At 34.8% G+C, this 17,437-nt stretch overlaps 1 pseudogene; it reads right to left on the bottom strand.

The window, feature by feature from the left end:
• Positions 1 to 7,114: 7,114 nt before the first annotated feature.
• Positions 7,115 to 17,144, bottom strand: LOC141551085 (nucleosome assembly protein 1-like 1; annotated as a pseudogene).
• Positions 17,145 to 17,437: the final 293 nt, after the last annotated feature.

Here is a 17,437-nt window from a genome sequence, read left to right on the forward strand (position 1 = left end):
TTATAAGATATATGCATGGGTAATTTTTCAGCATTGACAATTGCAAAACCTTTTATTCCAATTTTTCCCCTCTTCCCCCCACCTCCCTCCCCCACCAAGATGGCAGCTTGACCAATACATGTTAAATATGTTAAAGTATAAGTTAAATACAATATATGTATACATGTCCGTACAGTTATTTTGCTGTACAAAAAGAAACAGACTTTGAAATAGTGTACAATTAGCCTGTGAAGGAAATAAAAATGCAGGCGGACAAAAATAGAGGTATTGGGAATTCTTTGTAGTGGTTCATAGTCATCTCCCAGAATTCTTTTGCTTAGTGTAGCTGGTCATCTCATTGTTGAAGAGGGCCACATCCATCAGAATTGATCATCATATAGTATTGTTGTTGAAGTATATAATGATCTCTTGGCCTGCTCATTTCACTCAGCATCAGTTCATGTAAGTCTCTCCAAGCCTCTCTGTATTCATCCTGCTGGTCATTTCTTATAGAATAATAATATTCCATAATATTCATATATCACAATTTATTCAGCCATTCTCCAATTGATGGGCATCCACTCACTTTCTAGTTTCTGGCCACTACAAAGAGGGCTGCCACAAACATTCTTGCACATACAGGTCCCTTTCCTGTCTTTAAAATCTCTTTGGGATATAAGCCCAATAATAACACTGCTGGATCAAAGGATATATGTACAGTCTGCAAAGAAGAGATTCCTGAGACTTTAGTTTCTGCTGTTAGAAGGCTCCAAGACTGGTGTGGTCCTGACATTACCTCTAACACTCTGTCCTTCATGGCTGTTGGATGGCATTAGACATTGTGAAGGATGCACCAGCTTGAAATACTTTCCTTTTTTTCAGATATTAAAAAATCATTAATATTAAATTCATTGTGGACAGTGGCTGCTGACATTTCAGCACAAAATTTATCTATTAAATACATTTATTTTCTTACTAAGTTGCATCACTGCTTTTACATGCTTCAAAGAGCCCAAAGGATTTGCACTATCTTTTTGGATCATAATTGCAACGCAAAATTTGTGTTTTAATGTCAAACAATGAAAATAAGCAATTAATGCATAAGGAAGCTTTTTGTTATAATAGGGAAGAACAAAACTAGTGAAGGGCCTGATCGGATACCAGTCACTCCAAAAACTTGGGGGAAATGGAACTTTTCAAATTTCTTTTTTCCAATTTGCACATAGTCATAAATGTGGGAGGATTTCCAAAACAAAAATGAAACTGAGATTACTAATAAAATTATGGGAATGCTTAAAGTCAGTAAAGTTAAGCAGGAAAGTTGATTGTTGATTGACTGTATATGTTCTTTGTTTAAGGGATCTGGGACCTTTTACTTAAAACAAGAATAATACTCAAACTGAGTATTTCTGAGATTTCCTTGAAACAACTCTGAATGGGAGCAGTACAAGCCAGAAACAGAAATAATTTGGAGGTCACTCTAATTGTCAGCCTACTCCATTCCTGGCTATGTGGCTGTTTTAGAAAATCCCTGGAAAAAGGCAAAAAGAGGGAAAAGACCAAGTTCCATAATGAAGACTCTTTTATTGGTTAGCATAAAAGGTTGTTTCTTGCATAATAGTCTACTTCAAAGGTGTCCGGGCCAACTAATTCATTGCCAATCCATAAACAGTTACCTATTCTTTACTGGCACAAAAGGGCACATTTTCAAGAAGATAACATATAGTCACTTGTCCAAAGGGAGAAGCAGTTATATTTTTATATCTCTTTCCCGGTACCAAGATAGCTCATTATAATTTTTAAAATATTGATTTTTTTTCATTTAAAATTTCTAGATATATTTGTGTGCTACTGGGTATTCCCAGCCCACTAATCCATCCATTGTAACAGAAAGAGGACAAATAGAGCAGTTCAACAAAACTACCACATCAGTTGAATCTGATGTATGCAGTGTGTGGCACTCATAGCTCCCCATTTAACCAAAGCAGGAAAGGTGGCACATTTTCATAAGTCTTCTCCCAGGTTGAGCTTTAATTACACACTTTTCAATTTTGGTTCTTTATAGCCAAATTTAAAGGAGCCATTTATATGTCTACAATCATTGTATATATTGTTTTTGTAGTTCTGATAATTTCATCTATACAAATTCAGATAGGTCTTCCCATTTTTCTCTGAATTCTTATGTTCATCATTTCTTATTGCCAATTTATGGGGAAAATTTGCATAGTTATCCCTTAATTGATGGGGAAGACGATTTCTAGTTTTTGTTTTGCTACTTCAAAAAAGCAATTATTTGATAGGCAAATGCCAGCGCAGAGTTTGAATTCCAGATCCTCTATTATTTGTCTCTCCTACTAATCTCAGATTACTTTTCTCTCTTCATTTTACACTCTAATCAACTGGAAAAATTCTCTACTTTCTAATACAGGTTGAATTCGGCTCAGTATATTTCTTACATTTGGAATGCCCACCCTTTCATTGACTAACAAATTCCTTGGGAGGCAGTGAAACTCTGCTCAGGAAACTTGACTCCCTTTCAAACCTACTGAGTATATAGCTCTTCTGGGCTCAGTAGTCAATCATCTGTCCCCATTGCCATTATGAAGACCAAGGGATCACTGTATCATTCCAAAGTACCAAGTTCTCTGGTGATGAGCCAAAGCACATGTGATGGTCTACTGGAAGTGACCAGTGACAGTTACTCCATTACATCAATGTTCATTTAAACATTTACTGTCTGCAAAGTAGTATGCTAAGCCTGGGGCATTGAAGCAGGATTCTCTAACTTGTGTTTTATTTATTTATTTGTCCATTCATTCACTTAAAGGCATCATGGTGCAGGGGAAAAATTCTTGGTTTTGAAATCAGAGGACCAGATTCAAAGTCCCCTTTTGCTATTTTATCTGTGTGATCTTAGATCTTTAACTTCAATGGTTACATTCTTATTGAAAACATTCTCATCTGCAAAGTGAGATGGAGGGATTATATTGGAGACCTTTTAAAGTCTTCCAATCAATAGCACAAAATCTATGATTCTCATCGAGATTTTAGTCTGGCTGGGAGTAAGACAGAAATACAAATACAAATAATAGTTGTTAATGTTGACTAGTTACCAACTAATTTTGCAGCTTTCCCTCCTCCATCCCTCAGCCCATTGCCCTCCCCTAGAAATAGAAGAAATGTTCAAGTGCCACTAAGGAATGTGACTACTTGGAATATAATATTTGGGCAAGCAACAGGTGGCATTCTACTCAATGGACCTACTTCTCTGACTGCAGTCTCATGCAATTCTTAAGAGCTTTTATTTCACTCACTCTGCTGCTGCATACATAAATAGCACTAATCTCTATATTTGTCTGCTTACCTCCATTTCCATCTAAAGTAGAAGTTTCTATTTTGCAGTCTGTGGATCCCCAGGACCCCCAAGATTCTTTTGGGAGGTCCATGAAATCAATATTTTCATGATAATACTAAGATGTTATTTGCTAATTAAAATATTCCTCCCTTTTCTAACTACATATCTATGTAAGGCTAGATTTTCTTTATATACTTTAACTAAAACAACACGTTGCAATAGATTAAATGCCAAAGCAGACAGATGAATGCAGCTGCCTTCTAATAAGCTAGACATTTAAAGAGATCTGCAAAAATATGTAAAATGATGCTATTACTATTCTCAATAATCTTTGTTTTGGAAAATGTGGTTGTTTTTCATAAAATATTATTTATATTAACATGTAAATGGGCTTATGCTTTAAACATTTATTAGTTTTCTTTCTGTTATGGTAACTACTGATAGATATGACCTAGTACTTTAGGGTCCACAATAATTTTTAAATGTCCAGGGATCCTGAGACTAAAAAGTTAAAAAACTGCAGATATACATACATATATATATATATATATATACGGAATATATATATACACATATAATTATAATTCACTTGGCTTGTCTTTTGACTCTTGTTTTCCTTTCTGGGTGTGGCCCCAAAGAATTACTCAAATATGGAATAAATGGAATTTTTGTCATTTTAAAAACTAATGATGTCAACTTTGAATTCCCAAATGACTAGCAACTGTTCCTGTTAGTAGTCTGGATTTTCATCTTTCCCCGTCCTATCTTTTACGGAATTTTTCCTGAGAGCATTTTTGATCTAAAATAAATAAATAAATAAAGGGCTGGTTACATTCTTATTCATTTCTCACCTCTTTACTTCCAGGTAACTCCCAGATTAGTTTTTAGGCTTCTGGTGGGATGGCCCATCCTCTCCCAGGGTCAACAACAGCCAGTCTGATAAAAGGCCACACTGGCTGCTCTCAAGCTGCCAGTCTTGACCTTGAGGGATGGGGGAGGAGAACAGAAAGATTATCATCTCCATTTCTCATTGACCATCTCAGTATTTAATACAAACTGGTCCTTTTGCCCTTTAAAGTCCCCTAGTCAATAGAAATCTTTGACCTTTTATTCCTCCTATTGTAATTTCCTGAGGCTACTCAACCCCAATTTTCTGCTATCTAAAGAACCATAAAATTTTAAGGAATTTAAAACTGTCCATTGAATCATTTGGACTAAGGGCTGCTTCACAAAGGAGTTATATTACACAAAATTGCATGATAAGTGCATGGGAGAGACCTTAGACAAACTGTTCTCTGCATACAACAAGTGCTTAATAAAATTTTCTTTCTGTTGTTGCTTATAAATGACCACATCCTGCCTTGTAGTTACATGAATGCCATCAGCTCTCACCCACATGAGAGTGGGCAATTTGGTATTGGGTACTTTGTATAGAGAGTTGTGTTTAGCAGAGACAGGGCTGACTTTAAGGCTGGGACCTGGAGACCCCACGGAAGTTTTACTGAGTTGGTTCTATTGATGTGGGTGATGTAGACACTAGATAATGGTTGGCACCAAAAGTTGGGGGTTTGGTCATGTGCAGATTTCACAATGGCCATTCTTTTTGGCAAAAAGTAAATTTATTTAGGGAAGAGGTTACAGACAAAACAAAGGGATACAATAGGCACCAGAAATGGTAAATATGAAATAGAGTGGGGAGCATCGAAAGGCAAGTCCTTCAGTGGAAGTCACAATTACTCAATAGAAAGGGAATATCCCATGAGGCTGGGGCATGCCCTTAGCTGGTGGACTAAATCCTGAAAGGGGCTTAGCCCCCTAAAAGAGTTAGTTATAAGGAGGAGAATTGAGGTTGAGAAGCATAGTGGAGTTAGGAGAGGAAGGAGGAAGACACTATGAGGAAGAAGTAGCCATGGAATTGTCCATAAATAGATTTTATAGGGAAAATTTAATCTCTGGGACATCACTGGGATTTTTGACAGGACATGGCAAGATGAGAGTTCTTAAGACCTTTACAAAGGTGGGTCTCAGGAGTTTGACAAAACTTGGATCTCAGACTGGATGACCTCTCCCTAGTGGGTGGGACTGGGGAGCTAAACTGATCTCTGGAAATGACTTGTCCCTAATTGCCTCAGGGATCAATTCTTTAGTTTCTCTCAGTCCAACACTCATCACTATGAGAGTTCTTTAACAGAAGATTTGTTAAGAACCTACCTACACAGTGTTAAGTATAGTGGAGGATACAAGCAAATAAAACAGTCCTCTTGCCCTCAAGTTGTTTAGAGGTGGGATGGAGCAGGACAAAGATAGATAAAATACAAATTCAGATAAAATTTTATGAGATTACCCGATATTATGAAATTGAGCAAAGATCTCCTTTCCATTTAAGGGATCAGGAAAGTTACAAGGAGGAAGTGGCCTGAAGATGAGCCTGAAATGCTAAATTGATCATTTAGAGAACTAAGGAGAGTGTCTAGTGAGCAGAAAAGCAGGACCGGAGAGGACACAATTTGAATCTTCTTTTACTTAAGCTTAGTTAGGGAAGATTTCCTGTAGGAAATGGGCTTTGGGCTAAGAGATGAAAATGGTAAACTATTTCTTCTCACACTTTCCCATTCTCCTTCCCTACTCCTTTTCTCTCTGCTTCTCTTTGAGACCCTACCCCTCCCCCTTCCCACATCCTGCACCGTCTCTGGGGAACGGAAACTCAGAGGATGAGAATGAGATAGGGGATGCTCAGCTGCTGCTTCTCTGATATAGGCATGGGGGTGGAGGTGGGGAAACCAAGAGGATTCTGGGAGGGGAGTGAGGTTTGGGCAATAGGACACTAGGAGTCTCAGGAAGGAGTTTGATCCAAGGTGGGGTTAGAGTATAGTTTGAATTCTGAGATCTAAGAGAAATTGGGGGATTCTTGTTTTTGAGAGTGGCCTGGCCATGGACAATATTCTCAAATGCCCAGAACCCTTGCCCGTAAGTAGAACTTGTCCCAACGATATTCCCTGAGATGCTCTCTCTAATCCATCACAGACAATGAACAGAAAACTGTTAAATATAATTACTTCTCAGGCTAGGCTGGAAAAAGATGTGGAAGAGAACAAAGATAGTATTGCTGAGGATCCTGAGCTCTCCTTCCTCTGCTATTTCCCCCCATTTCTTTCTCCTTTCTTCTTCTCTCCCCTCCATTTTCTACTTCCTTCTCCTCCCTTCCTCCATTCTCTCTTTAATCTTGAAGTCTTGGGGGCAGGGGGTATACACTGGGGAAAAGGAAATAGAGAACTTTAGACTGAGAGGAATGGCCACAGCCCTCCTTGCACTTTTATCTGACATCACCGAACTTTGTTAGTTTTCAAAGCTGGATGTCCTGCTGTTATTAAATCCTCCCTTCCACGCTTCTCTCTGCTACCAGTAACAAGTCCTTGGTATAGTATTATGGTCTTCTCCAGATTTACCTTGACTTCACCTCTCTGCTTCCCTTGTGAATCCTGGAATCAAGGGACCTGGGTCTGAATTCAACTCCCACATTTATTTACTCTGGGACATAAGCAAATCTCCAAAGTGTCTGGGTCTCAGTTTCCTTAATTGTAAAATAGGAATAATTAGATTTGTAATTCCTACTTATTGTTGTAAATATTATTAATCATTGTAAAGAATTATTGAAAGTATTATTGTAAAGAAAGTGCTTGGTAAATGTCAAAGTACTTTAGAAACAGGGACTCCAATTATTATTATTGTTCCCACAGTGAGCATTCCTTTACTTCATGGAGCACTCTACTGTTATATCAATCAGTTAGTATTCACAGGGCACATCACACTGAGCTGGGAGTTGTACTCTGATAGTGTTTCTGCCTGCACCGAGTTTATAGTCTCATGCTGGAGGAATTAGGAAGAGACAGAACTCCCTGAAGACCAAAGTCATAAAGCTTCTGGGTCAAAAAGAAAGCTGGGTTACACTGGTTCTTTGTTCGTGTCAGAGGCAGGTGATACAATTATTGGAGGGCTCACAGGAAGATGAGTTCAAATCTGGCCTTAGATACTTAGTAGCTGTGTGATTCTGAAGAAGTCACTTTACCCATTTCCTCAATTGTAAAATAGGGATAATAATAAGTTCCTACCTTGTAGCATTTTGCCTGGAACCTCCCTTCTCCTCCTTTTCTTCCAGTTTATTCAAGAATCAGTTGTGTAATATGTTTACTCAAAAGTCAGAATATCCAGTTTTTGTGATACTGGGTCTCTATTCATAGGTAAGTAATTTGTTAAGTTCTTTCATTTTTCTCTTGAGTGTCTCTTCTCCCCCAAGACCACAAACGCTCTGAGAGTGGGGGAAATTTTTCCTTTTGTCTCCACCGTGCACAGCTCTGCACACAGGTGGTAATGCTTGTTAGTTGTTTAAATTCAATTTTTACAGTGTGTGTATATGTGAAATAGGATTTTAGGAGTATAGAATTTAAAACTGACAGGGTCTTAGACATCAAAGCCTATTTTCTCATTTTATAAAGGACAATAATGGGGGGAAGTGACTTGACTAAGCACAAACAGGAAATAGGTTGAGCTAAATTCGAACCCCTGGTCTTCTGACATGCTAAGATCAAACATACTCTTGTTTGGTAAATGCTGAGCTAGATTAGAGTGTCAGAAGTTTGAATCCCTGCTTAGAAACTGTTTGTGTAATTTTGTGCAATTACAATCTCTGTAAGCTTCAGTTTTCTCATTTGTGAAATGAAAAGGTTGGACTCAACAACATCTAAGCCTTTTTAGACATAAAAATCAATGATCCTATGAAAGCAAATAATCAGCCACCATAAAAAAATTTCTTAAATAACACTAAAAATAAGAGAAATAGTAAAGGAAACACCTGAGGTTTCATTGTCCATTCATGCAATTGCCAAAGATTATTTTTTAAAAGAGACATTAATTTTGGAGGGATTGTGGAAAAATAGGAACATATGTTACAGAATTGTGAATTGGTGTAATTAATTGCAGAGAATAATTTTAAGGAACAGAGAATGTAAGATCTACCCTTCTTCCAGAACACTGGAAAACAGCATGAAGTTTATCAATGCCATAACCAACCACAAATCTAGAGGACGATGATGAAATATGTTACCTACCTCCTGAACTCTTGAGGGATTCAAGAGACAGAATGAAACACACATTTTAAAATGTGACCAATAATGAGAATTTGCTATGTTTAATGATAAATATTTGTTAAATGAGGCTTTTTTTGGGGGGGGACAGGAGGTAATAGAGAGAGAAAAAATGCTTGTTAATTGAAAATTTAAAAATGAGTATTTTTTAAAAAGCAATTAATAAAAATAATTCAGAAAGCATAGGAAGCTATGTAAACTGATGAGAACAAGTAAGTAGAACCAGGAAAACAATTTTTAAAATGACTATAACAATATAAATAGAAAGCACAAAGAACTAATAGTGAATGTTGTACAAATAACATGCATGAGAAATGAGTGGGCTTAGAACGGGTGTCCTGTAGAAATTGGGATTTTAGGTGGGATTTGAAAGAAACCAGGGAAGCCAGAAGGCAAATGAAAAAAGAATATTCCAGGCATGAGAGACAACTAGAGAAAAATAATGGAACTGAAAGAAGCAGTATTATTTTATTTGTGGAACAGCAAAGATGCCAGTGTTGTTATGATGAGATGTGCAAGTGGGGGCAGTTCAAATTGTAAGAATACTTTAAAAGTGTGTGTGTGTGTGTGTGTGTGTGTGTGTGTGTGTGTGTGTGTGTGTGTGTATGTGTGTGTAAAGGTTATGAAAAGCTTAGAGAAGTTTATTTTTGATCCTGGAGATGTTATGGAGCCACTGGAATTTGTATTTTATTTTTCTCAATTACATGTCAAATTGAAAAAAAAAGTTCACTTAAAATTTTTTTGAGTTCTAAAATTTTAATTCTAAATTCTCCCCTCCTTCCCATCCCCTTAAAAAGACAAGCAAATTAGTATAGATTATATAAGTGATGACATGCAAAATATATTTCCATATTAGCCATGTGGCAAAAGAAAACAAAGAAAAAACCCTTCAAAAAACCAAACCCCAATTATGTTTCAATCTGCATTCAGACTCCATCAAGTCTTTTCTGGAGATGGATAGCATTTTTCATCATCTGTCATTTAGAATTTTCTTAGATCACTGTGTTGCTGAGAATAGCTCAATCATTCATAGTTGATCATTCTATATTGTTGTTACTATATATGATGGTCTTCTCGTTCTTTTCTTGCATCAGTTCATGTAAGTCTTTCTAGGTTTTTCTAATTGCATCCTGCTCATCATTTCTTATAGTGCAGTAGTATTCCATAATAATTATATACTACAACTTGTTCAGCCATTCCAAAATTGATTGGCATGCCCTCATTTTCCAATTCTTTGCCCTACAAAAAGAGCTGTTGCAGATATTTTTGGGGGGCAGCTAGATGATACAGTGGATAGAGCACCGACCCTGAAGTCAGGAGGACCTGAGTTCAAATCTGATCTCAGACACTTAATATTTCCTAGCTGTGTGATCCTGGGCAAGTCACTTAACCCCAATTGCCTCAGCAAAACAAACAAAAAACCAAACATTTTTGCATATATGGTGTTTAATTTCTTTGGGATAAAAACCTAGTAGTAGTATTGCTAGGTCAAAGGGTATTCACAATTTGATAGTCCTTTGGACATAGTTCCAAGTTGTTTTCTAGGATGGTCAGATTCACAACTCGACCAATAATTGTTGTCCCAATTTTCTCTTATCTTCTCCAACATTTATCTTTTTTTCTTTTTTCTTCTGTCACATTAATCAATCTATTAGGTGTAAGGTGGTATCTCAGAGTTATTTTAATTTGCATTTCTTTAATCAATAGTGATTTAGAGAATTTTTATGTGTGACTATAGCTTTGATTTCTTCATCTGGAAATTGTCTGTTTATGTCCTTTGACCAGTAACCAATTTGGAAGTGCCCTGTATTCTTATAATTATGACTCAGTTCTCTATGTATTTTAAGAAACAAGGCTTTTATCAGAGAAACTTTCTGTAAAATCCACCTTCTCTTAATTTCCTTTTTCCTTCTAATCTTAGCTATATTGGTTTTGTTGATTAAACTTTTAAATTTAATGTAATCAAAATTATCCATTTTACATCGCATAATTCTCTCTGTTTCTTGTTTGGTCACAAATTCTTCCCTTATCCATAGATCTAACTAGTAAAATTTTTCATGCTCCTCTAAATTGCAAAATTCGTAATTTTATCTCTAAATCATGTACTTAATTTGATTTTATTTTGCTACATAGTGTGAAATGTTGGTCTATATACTTTCTGTATGTGATCTTTGTGACATATTGATGTAATCTCCTTGTTAGTATTTTATTTAAAAAAATTTGCGCCAATACTAATTAGGGGAATTGGTCCACAGTTTTTTTTCTGTTTCTTTATCTTTGTCATAAAAGGAATTTGGCAGGAATCCTTCCTTCTTAGCCCATTTTTCAAAATAACTTTTATATTATTGGAATTAATTGTTCTTTAAATATCTATCTTTTGATAGAATTAACTTGTGAATCCATCTAGACCTCAGGATTTTTCCTTAAGGAACTCATTGATGGCTTATTCTATTTCTTTCCCAAGATAGCATATTTAAATATTCCATTTTCTTTTCTCTATTTCTCTAACTCTGGACAATTTATATGTTTGTAAATATTCATCTGTTTCACTTAAATTGTCATTTTTTCCCTTTTCATTTTTGATAGTTGTTATTTGGTTTTCTTCTTTTAAAAAAGAATCAAAATAACCAGTGGTTTGTCTATTTTATTATTTTTCCATAAAACCAACTCTTAGTTTTCTTTATTAGTTCAATGGTTTTCTTACTTTAATTTTTATTAATCCCTTCTTTGATTTTTAGAATTTCCAATTTAGTGTTTAATTTGTCCTTTTTTAAGTTATTTTCATGCCCAATCACTGATCTGTTTTTTCTTATTTTGTTGACGTAAGTGTTTAGAGATATGAAATTTCTCCTAACTACTACTGCTTTGGTGGCATCCCATAGATTTTGGTATGTTGTCTCATTGTTGTCATTCTCTTTGATGAAATTTGTTGATTGTTTCCATGATTTATTTTTTGACTCACTCATTGTTTAGGATTAGATTATTAAGTTAACAAATAATTTTTAAACTATGTTCCTGTAGACCTTTATTGAATAAAATTTTTATTGTGTTATGATCTGAAAAATGACCACTTGATATTTCTGCTTTTTTGCTTTTGATTGTGAGGTTTTTATTTCCCAATACCATTTTATTTCCATTCAATTTTCTTATATCATATCTTTTAAATAATTCTATTCATCTCTTTGACTTTTTTCTTGTTAGTTCTGAGAGGTGAATGTTGAAGTTGCCTACTAATATAATTGTGTATATTTCCTCCAATAATTCATTTAACTTTTCTTTAAGAATTTAGGTGCTATTCCATTTGGTGCATTTATGTTTAATATTGATATTATTTCATTGTGTATGGTATCTTTTAGCAAAATGTAATTTCCGATTTATCTCTTATAATTAAATCTCTTTTTTGCTTTTTCTTTGTATGAAATCATGATTTCATACATCATTTCAAATCTACTCCTGCTTTTTTTTTTTTTTTTTTTACCCTCAGCTGAAGGATAATGGATTATATTCCAGCCCCTTACTTTTACTTTGTGTGTATTTCTCTGTTTTAAGTGTTTCTTGTAAACAACATATTATTGGATTTGGGTTTTTAACTATTCACTTCTGCTTTATAGGTGAGTTTATCCCATTCACATCCACAGTTAAGATGGCTAACTGTATATTTTCCTTCATTCTATTTTTCCACTGTTTATGCTCCTCTCTTTTTACACTGTCCATTTTCAAAAAATCTGTTTTGTTTCCAACTGCTGCCTTTCTTAATCTACCCTTCCATTTATCATTCCTCTCCTTACTTTTCTCCCCTTCCCTTCCTACTTTTTTGTAGGATAAAATAGATTTCTATACCCATCTAAGTATGCACACTATTCCTTTTTTGAACTAATTTTGATAAGAGTAGGGTTCAGACATTTTCTGCCAACTCCTCATTTTCCTCTCCAGTATAAAAGCTCTTCCTTTCATGTTTCTTTTATGTAAGATAATTTTCTTCATTTTTTATGTGTTCCCCCTGCTCCCAGTACATTCCTCCTCACTCCTTAATTTAATTTTATTTTTTGGGAAATCATTCCACCATAGTCAACTCATACCCATGGCCCCAGTTACATATTTATGTGTGTGTATACATACATGCATATACATATATATATATATGTAATCATAACTAATATAATTACTAATATAATCTAACTACTCTACTAATGATAAAATTTTTAGGAGTTATAAGTATTATCTTTCAATATAGGAATGTAAACAGTTTAGCCTTATTGAGTGCCCATGATTTCTCTTTCCTATTTAACTTTTTATGCTTTCCTTGAGTTTTTCATTTGAAAGTAAAATTTTATATTTGATTCTGGGTTTTTTTTTTTTTTTTGTGTGTGTGTGTTTTGTTTTGTTTTTATTCCTGAAGAATTATGTTCAATTTTGCTAGGTAGGTTATTCTTTGGTATAATCTTAGGTCCTTTACCTTCTGGCATATCATATTCCAAGATATTTCTTTTAGGGTGGAAGCTGCTAAATCTTGTGTAATCCTTTCTTTTTGGTTTCTCCATGACCTAAGAGATAATATTTCTGCAAGTTTTAATTTTGGAATCTCTTTCAGGAGATAATCAGTTAATTCTTTCAATTTGTGTTTTACTCTCCAGTTCTAGGCTATCAGGGGAGTTTTCCTTGATAATTTCTTGAAATATGATATCGAGGCTCTTTTTAAAAATCATGACTTTCAGGTAGTCCAACAATTCTTAAATTACCTTTCCTTGATCTATTTTCTTGATCAGTTGTTTTTCCAATGAGATATTTCATATTTTTTTTCCATTTTTGACTTTGTTATATTGTTTTTTAATGTTTCATGAAGACATTAGTTTCTACTTACCCAATTCTTTGTTTTATGGAATTATTTTCCTAAGTGAGATTTTGTATCTCTTTTTTCCATTTGTCCAATTCTACTGTTTAAGGAATTCTTCTCTTCAGTGAATTTTTGTATCTCATACCATTTGGCCAATTCTTAATTTTTAAGATATTAATTTCTTCAGTATTTTCTTGTGTGCTTTTTTTTTTCTTTACCAAGCTGTTGATTCTTTTTTCATAATTTTCTTGCATCACTCTCATTTCTTTCTCTATCTTTCCTTTACCTCTTTTATTTGAGTTTGAAAATCCTTTTTGAGTTCTTCTAGGAATTTTTATTGAGTTCATGTACAATTTAGACTTTTCCTACAGGCTTTGCAAAGACATAGTAGCCTTTTGAATTTGTATTTTGATCTTCCTTGTTGTCATAATAATTAATTATGATCAGGTTCTTTTTTTGTTGTTTGCTCATTTTCCTAGACTATTTCTTTCCTTTTAACTTTATGTTAAAGTTGGGTTCTCCTTCTGGAATAGAAGGGGCATGGTCACAAGCTTCCTTTTTTTGTGCTGCTGAGCTAGTTCGGTGGTAGGGGATCTGTAAGTTTTCAGTGCTTCCCAGATTGCATGATTTAAGGAGAGGAGAGGTCATTGTTCTCTTGGCTTGTGCTCTGGTCTTTATCCAGGAAGAGATCTTTTTCTCTCATAGTTGCTAGTGGTATCATTCCTCTTTTATATTTTAAATTTCTGATCTTTAATGACCAATTATAATTTTTATATATCACTCTACAACACTCTAGTGGGATAGGCAAATAAACAATACTACCCATTTAAATATATGGATAGATTAAAGGTATGAATAAATAAATAATATATTAAGCAATGAAAATTGGAATAGAATTCTATTCCTAGCTTCAATTCAAGACCACAATAAATTTTGCTTTAACAATAATGACCTTTAAAGGTTATTATGATTTAAAATTTTTCATTCACATTTGAATATTGATAAATGCAGGATTACTTTTTAAAGTCTGGTCCCTTCTCCCAAATACTGTCCATTAGCTACACCTATCAAGGTTAATCTCCAAATGTGTTGAATTAAGACATTATCCTTATCCTGTGAGGACTAACATTCTATTTAGTAATTTATTTTAAAATTGTAACAAAAGAACGTTCAATGGGCTTCTATCAGGTGATATAAGTCAGAGCTTCTTAAACTTTTTTCCATTCATGATTCCTTTTTGCCTGAGAATTTTTTACATGACTTGGTCTTGAATCTGAGCTGAGATATTTCTGGCAATATTTGTACATACACAGTATAAAGTGTGCATGTTGTATGTTCAGAACCAAGGCTGCAGTGAAGTTGTATGATACAAAATGGTCAAGAGCTGTTGGAAACACCTTGAATTCATTATGTATTTGATTTTGAATTAATTTTTGGTTGTTGCATTCAGAAACTTTTTACTGTTGCCAAATTTTCTATGACTCCCACATTCAGTTATAGGGTCTCATATGGGGTTGCAGCCCACAATTTAAGAAATTTTGGTAGAAGTGATTATTTTTAATGAAGGTATATCATTATACTACTAAAATAAGGAAATATTCTTTTAGTTTGAATGGATAGTGTTACACAAGTAGAAGACAACACTAACTTCTGAAAATATCATTCACATACCAGTGGTAAACAATAACATTAATAGAATGACTAAGTTTCTTTTTATTTTTTTTTATTTTTGAATAAAGCTTTTTATTTTCAAAACATATGCACAAATAATTTTTTTTAATTTTATTTATAATTTTTTGACAGTATATATGCATGAGTAATTTTTTTTATAACATTATCCCTTGTATTCATTTTTCCACATTATCCCCTCCCTCCCTCTACTCCCTCCCCCCGATGACAGGCAATCCCATACATTTTACATGTGTTACAATATAACCTAGATACAATATATGTGTGTAAATACCATTTTCTTGTTGCACATTAAGTATTAGATTCCGAAGGTATAAGTAACCTGGGTAGAGAGACAGTAGTGCTAACAATTTACATTCACTTCCCAGTGTTCCTTCTCTGGGTGTAGTTATTTCTGTCCATCATTGATCAACTGGAAGTGAGTTGGATCTTTTTTATGTTGAAGATATCCACTTCCATCAGAATACCTCTTCATACAGCATTGAAGTGTACAGCGATCTTCTGGTTCTATTCATTTCACTCAGCATCAGTTCATGTAAGTCTCTCCAAACCTCTCTGTATTCCTCCTGCTGCTCATTTCTTACAGAGCAATAATATTCCATAACCTTCATATACCATAATTTACCCAACCATTCTCCAATTGATGGACATCCATTGAATCATATTTTGAATAATTTTCTTCAATATCTTCCTCTTCCTCATCATCAGCCTTTTCACTTTCTTCATCATAATTATCACCATTATCTCCAATAGCTTCTCCTGTGAAATATAATACTGATCTTGGGACCATATTCTCATGTAAAAAAGTGACTAATTTCAAAGTCTGCTGAAAAAATAGCTTCCACATCATCATCCAGATCTCCCCTTTCAGGAACTTTAGAAGAGAAAAGAAATTGAAGAAAGAATCATTGGAATCTGTTTTCATCATAGTTCGAATGGTCCCACATTGCTTGTGTTTCTGTTCCTTCTTAATAGTTTTTAAAGTGTTATTTTCTCCTTTTTTCCAATCTATTTGACACCCTGTTCAACTTATAATTTCTGATTAATCAAAGAAAAAGGAACAAGAATCATCTGGCTTTGACTGTGTATTATATGTTTCCATCAATATCTCATTTATGAAATATTCATTGGGTTCAAGGTAAAATTCTAATGTAAAATCATGGGTTAACTAGCATCTGAAAACTTCACTTTAATATCTTTCAAGTCCTTCAGAATAGATTCATCATGTTCCTGAACATGAGCAAGTCAACATTTTTAAAAAGTCAGCCAAAATTCAGTAATTCTATCAGGGTCTTCTTTTTCTTCATCTTTTTTTCTCCTCTTCAAACTCAGCTTTCTCTTTCATTTCTGAAATCTCTTCATTATCATCTGGTTTTTCATTCAAATTCTTCCTCTGCAGAATTAATGATTTTATTTCTCTTATCAAAAACCTGCTGGTAAAGAACAGCACACTTTCTTTTAAGAACATGAACTTCCTCATGGAGCTTAGCTTTTGTCACATTTTATTTGAAGGTTTTTGAGGCTATTCACACATCTCTTTAACTACTTTTGGCAAGCTTTCAATGTATCCAGTTGATGCTCTCATTAAACCTTTCTTGAAGAAATTCAAAACTTTGAGGATTCTACATCATAGCATTCAACTGATGAGCTTGCTCTTTGTAGCTCCACTATTTTTTCCTGCTTTTATTTCTTCAACATTTTCCATACTTCATTTGTCAAGTTTAGTTTCTTTGCTGTCAGTGTCTGCCATGTTGCAAGGTCTCTGAATATTTGAGTCCATGGCTGCAACAGAGAACAAGTGGGAGGAGTATGGGTGCTGTGACTCAGAGTGGTACTGTCACACCTCTTGGTCTTATAATTGTAACCAGTGCTCCTGGTCTCTAGCAGCCACAAGAGCTTTTCTGCTTTCTGCTTTGGAACTGAGACCAGGTCCCTACTCCCTTAAGAGTGATCACAAGCACTCTTCTCCACCCTGGAACTTTGAGCAGGATTTCTGTTCCCCTTCAACCACAAGCACTAGTGCTTTTTTCCACTCTGGATCTGAGACCCCAAGACCTGGGTCTTGAAACCACTTCTAAAAAAAGCGTCCTTCACAATTCCTTTCTGCTGCCACCACTGCTGTCAAGGCCTGCTGCTGGCAGCCCATGCTGCACTGTGCTTCAAGCCAATAACTACTCTGGTAAGACAGAGCTTTCCTGCAAACTTCCTAAGTTGTTTTGGTCTGGAAAGTTATTTCACCCTGACCTTTTGTTGGCTCTGCCACACCGGAATTCAGTTTGAGGTTAATTTTTAAATTGTTTGGAATAGAATTTGGGAGAGCTCAGGCCAGTTCCTGCCTCTATTCTGACATCTAGGGTCTGCCCAAGAGACAATGGAATTTATTAAGTTGGGAGCTGACATGGTCAGATTCAAACTTTAGGAACATCACTTTGAATGAAT

The sequence above is a fragment of the Sminthopsis crassicaudata genome, chromosome 1, assembly GCF_048593235.1.
Source record: "Sminthopsis crassicaudata isolate SCR6 chromosome 1, ASM4859323v1, whole genome shotgun sequence".
In the NCBI taxonomy this organism is placed as follows: domain Eukaryota; kingdom Metazoa; phylum Chordata; class Mammalia; order Dasyuromorphia; family Dasyuridae; genus Sminthopsis; species Sminthopsis crassicaudata.